Source organism: Dama dama, chromosome 22, assembly GCF_033118175.1.
Source record: "Dama dama isolate Ldn47 chromosome 22, ASM3311817v1, whole genome shotgun sequence".
NCBI classification, from domain to species: Eukaryota; Metazoa; Chordata; class Mammalia; order Artiodactyla; family Cervidae; genus Dama; species Dama dama.
In genome coordinates, this window is record NC_083702.1 from 59,848,380 (window position 1) to 59,858,232 (window position 9,853).

A 9,853-nucleotide genomic window follows, 5' to 3' on the forward strand; every position below is an offset into this window, starting at 1 on the left:
ATGAAGAGAAACCACACAATAATAGCATTCATCCTGCTGGGACTGACTGATGACCCACGAATCAAAGTTCTAGCTTTCATCTTCCTTTTTTTCACCTACAGGTTCAGTGTGGCTGGGAACCTGACCGTTATCTCCCTCACCCTCACGGATGGCCATCTCAGGACAGCCATGTCCTTGTTTCTCCAAAACTTCTCTTTCTTGGAAATCTCATTCACAACTGCCTGTATTCCCAGATTTCTGTACAACATGTCAACTGGTGACAAGGTCATTACCTACCCTTCTTGTGCTGTTACCTTTTGGGATTAAGAATTTTTTTCTTCTAGCCACTATTACCTTCGACCATTATGTGGCCACCTGCGAACCTCTGCATTATGTGACCACCGTGAATAACAGAGTCTGCCACAGGCTTATCATCAGCTGCTGGATGGCTGGTTTATTAATCATCATTCCCCCACTTAGCCTGGGCCTAAATCTGGAATTCTGTGACTCTAATGTCATTGATTATTTTTTCTGTGATGCCACTCCCCTCCTAAAGGTATCATGCTCAGACACATGGTTCATAGAGAGAATGATTCTGGTGTGTGCTGCCTTGACTTTCATCATGACTCTTGTGTGTGTGGTTCTGTCTTACATGTATATCATCATGACAGTTCTAAGATTCTCTTCTCAGCAAAGGAAAAAAGCCTTTTCAACCTATTCTTCCCACATGGTTGTAGTTTTCATCATCCATGGCAGCTGTATCTTCATCTGTATTAAACCTTTAGCTGAGAATGAGATGACTCTTAATAAGAGTTTCTCTACTCATTTTTTCTATTTCACTCATATTGAACCCATTTATTTATACTCTGAGACACAAGCAAGTGTAGAAAACCTTGCATGACTTGATCAAAAAATTGCATTCTTCTTAAAGAAATAAAAATAAGTAGTTGATTGATCATAATGAAAGCATGAATATTCCCTCAACTTCTCTGATAAAATTCAAATCATATAAGAGTTTCAACAATTTATTTTCCACTTTTATCAACATTTTACAACTTCTTTAATTTTACTGATTGGGTACTATTACAACTTGACTCCTCTATTCCCAGCAATTTAACAGTTCCATCCATAGGATATGTTTATAATAAAATTGGAGTTAAAAGTTACAAATAGGATGGAAAGCAGTAATAAAAAACACAACTTTTTCCAAGAATATATCATAATTCTGGTACTAAGTAAATATTGTAGATTAAAATGTTGTAAAATACCACCAACACAAATAACAGGAAAATTAACAGTTCAGTTCAGTAAAGTGCAGTCGCTCAGTCATGTCTGACTCTTTGCAACCCCATGAACCGCAGCACACCAGGCCTCCCTGTCCATCACCAACTCCCGGAGTCTACTCAACTCATGTCCATTGAGTCGGTGATGCCATCCAACCATCTTACCCTCTGTTGTCCTCTTCTCCTCCTGCCTTCAATCCTTCCCAACATTAGGGTCTTTTCAAATGAGTCAGCTTGTCACATCAGGTGGCCAAAGTATTGGAGTTTCAGCTTCAACATCAATCATTCCAATGAACACCCAGGACTGATTTCCTTTAAGATGAACTGGTAAGATCTCCTTGCAGTCCAAGAGACTCTCAAGAGTCTTCTCCAACACCACAGTTCAAAAACATCAATTCTTCGGCTTTCTTTATAGGCCAACACTCACATCCATGTATGACCACTGGAAAAGCCACAGCCTTGACAAGACGGACCTTTGTTGACAAAGTAATGACTCTGCTTTTTAATATGCTGTCTAGGTTGGTCATAACTTTCCATGCAAGTAGTAAGTGTCTTTTAATTTCATGGCTGCAGTCACCATCTGCAGTGATTTTGGAGCCCCCCAAAATAAAGTTAGCCACTGTTTCCCCATCTATTTCCCATGAAGTGATTGGACTGGATGCCATGATCTTAGGTTTCTCAATGTTGAGCTTTAAGCCAACTTTTTCATTCTCTTCTTTTACTTTCATCAACAGGCTCTTTAGTTCTTCTTCACTTTCTGCCATAAGGGTGGTGTCATCTGCCTATCTGAGGGTACTGGTATTTCTCTCAGCAATCTTGATTCCAGCTTATGCTTCATCCAGCCCAGGGTTTCTCATGATGTACTCTGCATATAAGTTAAATAAGCAGGGTGACAATATACAGCCTTGACATACTCTTTTTCCTATTTGGAACCAGTCTGTTGTTCCATGTCCAGTTCTAACTGTTGCTTCCTGACCTGCATACAGGTTTCTCAAGAGGCAGGTCAGGTGGTCTGGTATTTCCATCTCCTTCATAATTTTCCACTGTTTATTGTGATCCACACAGTTAAAGGCTTTGGCATAGTCAACAAAGCAGAAATAGATGTTTTTCTGGAACTCTTTTGCTTTTTCGATGATCCAGCGGATGTTGGCCTTTTGATCTCTGGTTCCTCTGCCTTTTTGAAATCCAGTTTGATCATCTTTAAGTTCATGGTTCACGTATTGCTGAAGCCTGGCTTGAAGAATTTAAGCATTACTTTGCTAGTGTGTGAAATGAGTGGAATTGTGCAGTAGTTTGAGCTTTCTTTGGCATTGCCTTTCTTAGGGATTGGAATGAAAACTGACCTTTCCCAGTCCTCTGGCCACTGCTGAGTTTTCCAAATTTGCTGGCATATTGAGTGCAGCACTTTCACAGCATCATCTTTTAGGATGTGAAGTAGCTCAACTGGAATTCCATCACCTCCACTAGCTTTGTTTGTAGTGATGCTTCCTAAGGCCCACTTGACTTCACATTCCAGGATGTCTGGCTCTAGGTGAGTGTGAGTGATCACACCATCATGATTATCTGGATCATGAAGATCTTTTTTGTACAGTTCTTCTGTGTATTCTTGCCACCTCTTCTTAATATGTTCTGCTTTTGTTAAGCCCATACCATTTCTGTCCTTTACTGTGCCCATCTTTGCATGAAATATTTCCTTGGTGTCTTTAATTTTCTTGCAGAGATCGCTAGTCTTTCTCATTCTATTGTTTTCCTCTATTTCTTTGCATTGATTGCTGAGGAAGTTTTTCCAATCTCGCCTCACTAATCTTTGGAAACCTAGCTTTAATTTTTTATTTCAGATATAAACAACCCTGTATTTGTGTGTGTGTGTGCAGGCTAACTGGATTGCAATATAAAATGTTCATCTCACCATATGTCATGGACAAAGCATTTGAAAGCTAAGTTTCAAACCTACCAAATGATATGTCAACAAAATTGAGAGTACAATTATTTTAAAATATTCATTATCTAGTAAAAGCAAATACATTTAAGTACATTATTTGGCTTTTCTAAAGAAAATCCATACAGAAACCCCTCTCTCATCCTCTTCTCAGATCTTACTGCCTTCAGTTTTACATGCAGACTTTGCAGAATTCAGGACCCAGGAATGAGAAACCATAAATCACCAGCCAGTTTCACCCTCCTGGGACTAACAGATGACCCACAATTGAGGATTCTGATTTTTATATTTCTACTTATTACCTATATATTGAGTGTAACAGGAAACCTGATCATCATTATCCTCATAGTAGTAAATTCCCACCTTCAAACTGCTATGTACTTTTCTCTCCAAAATGTTTCCTTCTTAGAAATCTCATTCACTTCCACCTGCATTCCTAGATTCTTGTACAGTATATCAACAGGTGAAAAGACCATTACTTATAATGCTTGTGCATGTCAACTATCTTTTACATGTGTGTTTGCCGGAACAGAATTTTTTCTCTGGGCCACCATGTCCTGTGATCGCTATGTAGCTATCTGCAAACCCCTTGCATTACATGACCATCATGAACCACAGGTTCTGCAAAATGCTTGTCTTTTGCTGTTGGAAGACCACTCTGTTGATCATAGGCCCACCACTTAGCCTGGGACTGGAACTGGAATTCTGTGACTCCAATGTCATTGATCACTTTTTCTGTGACATTAATCCACTCCTGAAGATCGCATGCTCAGATACCTGGTTCATTGGAGAGATGACTCCTGTTGGCTCTGTGTTGATCTTTATTATCTCATATGTGTCATTTTGTTCTACATGTATATCATCAGAAAATTCTAAGGTTCTCCTCTGCCCAGCAAAGGATAAAAGCCTTTTCCATCTGTTCTTCCCATCTATGGCAGCTGCATCTTTGTCTATATCAAACCTTCATCAGAAGATGAAATGACCATTAACAAGGGTGTATTAATACTCACTACTTCCATTTCCCCCATGTTAAATCCATTTATTTATAGTCTGAGGAACAAGCAAGTGAAAGAAGCCTTTAATGGCTTAGTCAAAAGAATTCTATTGGTCTCAAAGAACTAGGGGAAAGTTGATAGGATTCCTGAACAATTTTCTTATGTGTGTATCCTCTTTTGCTCCTTCCTGAACTAGATCTGATCTTACATTCTGTACTAAAACACTGATCAAGTCACCCCCATGTCCCATTATAAACCAAACCCTTTGAGATTTATAACTTTTAAGAAAAAAATGAGAATACATGTTTCAGAAAATCTAAGCATGACCTATCCCTCAAACTTGGTTTACCAACACTGAAAGGATTGAGAGATTTATCCTTAAGATATTGGTGTAATGTGTGCAAGATTAGTTGCATCAAATTCTTTGTGACTCCATAGACTGTAGCCCACCATGATCCTATGTTCATGGGATTCTCCAGGCAAAAATACTGGAGTGGGTTGCCCCAGAGGATCTTCACAATCTGGAAATCAAACTCATATCTCCTGCATCTCCTGCATCGGCATGTAGATTCTCTACCACTGAACCACTTGGGAAGCCCTCGGGCAATAGAGCACATCAATTTTCTAGAACAAGAGTACTCAAATGAGAGAAATAATATTAGAAAGAAACAATACTTTTTCTTATTGCAACATGAAAAATATTTAAAATCTTCCAAATATTTTTTTCATTTATCTTTATTAGTTGGAGGCTAATTACTTTACAATATTGTAGTGGTTTTTGTCATACATTGACATGAATCAGCCATGGATTTACATGTATTCCCCATCCCAATCCCCCCTCCCACCTCCCTCTCTACCCGATCCCTCTGGGTCTTCCCAGTGCACCAGGCCCCAGCACTTGTCTCATGCATCCAACCTGGGCTGGTGATCTGTTTCACCCTAAATAATATACATGTTTCGATGCTATTCTCTCGAAACATCCCACCGTCGCCTTCTCCCACAGAGTCCAAAAGTCTGTTCTGTACATCTGTGTCTCTTTCTGTTTTGCATATAGGGTTATCATTACCATCTTTCTAAATTCCATATATATGTGTTAGTATACTGTAATGGTCTTTATCTTTCTGGCTTACTTCACTGTGTATAATGGGCTCCAGTTTCATCCATCTCATTAGAACTGATTCAAATGAATTCTTTTTAATGGCTGAGTAATATTCCATGGTGTATATGTACCACAGCTTCCTTATCCATTCGTCTGCTGATGGGCACCAAATATATTTTAAAATAAGGAACAAGTATAAAGATTTAAGATATCAAAAAAGAATTTACTAATGAAGAAGCTTTAAAATTACATGTATTTTACTGAAAGCATCCAATCAGTTATAAAGGTTATTTTTTAATAGCCAAAAAGCACACTAAGTTACAATGAAGAGAGAATGCAGGGGTTATTCCTGTGTAAGAGTAAAACCTGCATTGAAATTATATAAAACAAGTTGATACTAATCTTGTGGTTCAGTCATTCAGTCATGTCCTACTCTTTGCAACCCCATGGACTGCGGCATTCCAGGCTTCCCTGTCCTTCACCATCTCTCACAGTTTGGTCAAACTCACGTCCATTGAGTTGGTGATGCCATCCAACCTTCTCATCCTTTGTGGTTCCCTTCTCCTCCAGTCTTCAATCTTTCCCAGCATCAGGGTCTTTTCTAATGAGTCAGTTCTTCACATCAGGTGGCAAAAGTATTGAATTTCAGCTTCAGTATCAGTCCTTCCAATGAATAATCAGTATTGATTTCCTTTAGAATTGACTGATTTGATCTCCTTGCAATCCAAGGGACTCTCAAGAGTCTTAAACAGAAGCAGAAAATATGATACTGATCTACTAACTGAAATACCAGATGTTGAATGTACAGCCTTTAAACTAAACAAAGAGATGGCAGAAAACCCAAGGAAACCAAAAAGGCTAACAGAATGATAAATAAATAACTAGCAAGCCAAATGTACACGATACAGAGAGAACAAAATATATACCTGTGACTCTAATATCAATTAGATAAAATGAAGCTTTATTCATTTCAAGAGTTCAAAATTTGTATCCAGTGATATCTTTCAAAGAAAGGTCCTCATTTAATTACTTGTTAAATTATTTACCAACTTCCACTTCAATAGACAAATAGATTAAAATTTCCTTTCATCTTCTTCTTTTTTACAGACCACTACTCACATCATGGCCCATCTAGACAGGAGTTTCCATTCATTTCAACTCCCCAACTCTAGGGTTCTCTTTAAATGGCACTTCCACAAAAAATCTTTTTGACCACTACTTACTCCTCCACCAACGTGACCACTGAGCCTTGAATAGGCCTACTCATCCATGCCAGTGATTACATATCTGCTGCTCTCATAACTCTTACCAAACTATACTTCCATGTTTGTTGTCCTTATTCTACTCTAACTGGTAAATATCTTGGAGAATGTTTATCTTGAATGCCATATTCTAGAATATTTTATGACTGGCACTTATACATAGCAAAAATATCTTCCAACTTGATTTGAAAATTCTTACAAAATGAGAATGCCTATGTGAAGATATCAAGTAACTGTTGACATTGACCTCTGAACAAAAGATAAAAGAAAGGCATGACTTATAGTAACTATTCTGTAAAAATATTTAAATTTCTGAATGAAATAATCATATTGAAAACCAAGATTTATTGAAAATCTATAATACTGATAAACTGAAAATAGCTTGTCAAGTTATAATCATCATAAATTGTACATGAAAATATCAAAATTTGTAAAATAAACTACTACTAGCAAGTTGTAGAACTTGAATTCAAAACCACATCATTAAACATGAAAGGATGCCTTTACTTAAGTGCATATCTGCTTCTCCAGAGGCATCAAGATGATTTCAAGGAATATCCCAAGAAATTCCAATCAACAATAAAATCGAGAAAGATTTATATCATAAGCAATATATAAAGATAAAAGTAAAATGTATTTTGTTGTTGTTCAGTCACCAACTCTTCATGTCTGACTTTTGTCAGACCCCATGAACTCTTCGTGTTCATGTCCAGCTCTTCACAACCCCATGGATGGCAGCACTCTAGGCTTCCCTGTCCCTCACCATCTCCCGGAGTTTGCCCAAGTTCCTGTCCATTAAATAGTTGTTGCCATCCAAACATCCCATCCTCCGTGACCCTCTTCTTCTGCCTTCAATCTTTCCCAGCACCAGGGGCTTTTCCAAATATTTGGCTGTTCGCATTAGGTGGCCAAAGTATTGAAGCATCAGCTTCAGCATGTGTCATGCAAACACACTTATATTATTAACCCAATGTTAATAAGAAAATATTTTATAATTGTACAATATACTATGAAAAGTGTTATTATAATTTTTAAACTAAGAATACTAATATACGGTCTTTCCAGGTGGTGCTAAAGAATTTTTTTGGAGGGGAGGTTAGTCATCTCCTATATCAGAGTCTCTTAATGTGAGTCCATTAAGACACCAGAAATCCACCCATGTTGTTGCAAATAGCAAGATTTTCTCCTTTTTATGACTGAATAATATTCTATTTTACATATATATATATGATGGTATATATATACCACAATTTCTTTATCCATGCACTTAGATTTCTTCCATGTCTTGGCTATGGCGAATAATGTGCAATGCATGTACGGATGCATGTATCTTTTTACATTAGTGTTTTCACTTTCTTCAGATAAATATCCAGAAGTGGAATTGCTGAGTCATTTCATACTTCTCTTTTTGTGTGTTAGTTGCTTAGTTGTGTCCAACCATTTGTGGCCCCATGGACTGTAGCCCGCCAGGCTCCTCTGTCCATGGGATTCTCCAGGCAAGAATACTGGACTGGGTTGCCATTTCCTTCTTCAGGGAAACTTTCTGACCCAGAGATCTAACCCAGATCTCCTGCATTGCAGGCAGATTACTATCTGAACAATAGGGAAATCCCAGTTCTCTTTTTAATTTTCTTTAATTTAAATACAGTTTGATTTTCAATACTGTATTAGTTTCAGGTGTAGAGCATATTTACTATTTTTGCAGATTTACACTCCATTATAGGTGATCACAAGATAATAGCTACAATTCCCTGTGCTATACAGTATATCCTTATTACTTACTATTTTACACATAGTAGTTTGTATCTCTTAAATCCATACACCTAATTTTTCCCTCTGCCACTCTTTTTCTCCTTTGATAATCATAAGTTCATTTTCTGTATCTGTGAGTCTGCGTCTGTTTTGCACACATAATATGAACAATATCATACTGTATATGTCTTTTTCTGTCTGACATTTTTTATTCTCTAGGTCCATCCACGTTGCTGCAAATGGTATTTTTTTTCCTTTTTATATATTTATTCTATAAACACTACATTGTACACATTTCATATCTTAATCCAATCATCTGTTGATGGTCATTGCTTTGCTTCCATGTATTTTATATTGTAAAGAGTTCTCCTATACTGAAGTTCATGCATCTTTTTGAATTGGTGCCTTATCTTTTCTAGACATATACTCAGGAGTGAAATTATATAACATGGTAACTCTATTTGTAGTTTTTTGGGAAACATCCATACTGTTTTCCCCACTGGCTGCACAAATTTAAATTGCCACCAACAGTGTGTAAGGGTTTCCTTTTCTGCACATCCTTGCCAATGTTTGTTATTTGCAGAATTTTTACTATTGTAACAGATGTGAGGTGATGTCTCATTTTAATTTGCATTTTTTTAATAATCACTAATGTTGAGCACCTTCTCATATGCTTGGTAGCATCTGTATCTTCTGTGGGAAAATGCCCATTCAGGTCTTCTGCCCATTTTTTTTAATGTGATCTTTGGCTTTTTTTCTCTTGAGATGCATAAGCTATTTGTGTATTTTGGATGTTAATACCTTGCCAGTTATATATTTACAAATATTTTTTTCCCATTCAGTTCATTGTCTTTTCATTTGGTTGATGGTTTGTTTCCTCTGCTGTGCACATATTTTTCAGTTTAATTAGGTCCCCACTGTTTCTTTTTGCTTTTATTTCTTTTACTGTAGGAGACATATCAAAAAATGTGATTTATGTCAAAGAGTATTCTGCTTATGTTTTCTTCTATGAGTTTTATTGTTTCCATTCTTACATCAGGGTCTTTAAACCATTTTGAGTTCATTTTTCATGTGGAGTAAAGGAATGTTTTAATTTCATTGTTTTATAAGTGACTGTCCAGGTTTCCACTTGTTTAAGGAACTGTATTTTCTCCATTGTATATTTTTGCCTGCTTTACCATAGATTAATTGACCATACATGCATGGATTGTTTCTGGGCTCTGTACTCTATTCCATTGATCTATGTGTCTGTTTTTATGCCAATACCTTGCTGTTTTGATTACACTAACTTGCTGTTTGATTATAATAGCTTTGTAGTATGGTCTGAAGTCAGGGAGCATTAAATCTCTGGTTTTGCTTCTTTTTCCCAAGATCGTTTTGGCAATTCAAGGTCTTTTTTGGTTCTATATAGTTTGGGGGATTATTTTTTCTAGTTCTTTGAAAAATGTCATGTGTATTTTGATAAGGATTCCATTAAATCTATAGATTGCTTTGATTGGTATGGACATTTTAGCAATATCAATCCTTGCAATCCAAAAGCAAAT

At 36.9% G+C, this 9,853-nt stretch overlaps 1 pseudogene; it reads left to right on the plus strand.

The window, feature by feature from the left end:
- Nucleotides 1-866, plus strand: LOC133043175 (olfactory receptor 6C2-like; annotated as a pseudogene).
- The last annotated feature ends 8,987 nt before the right edge of the window (nucleotides 867-9,853 follow it).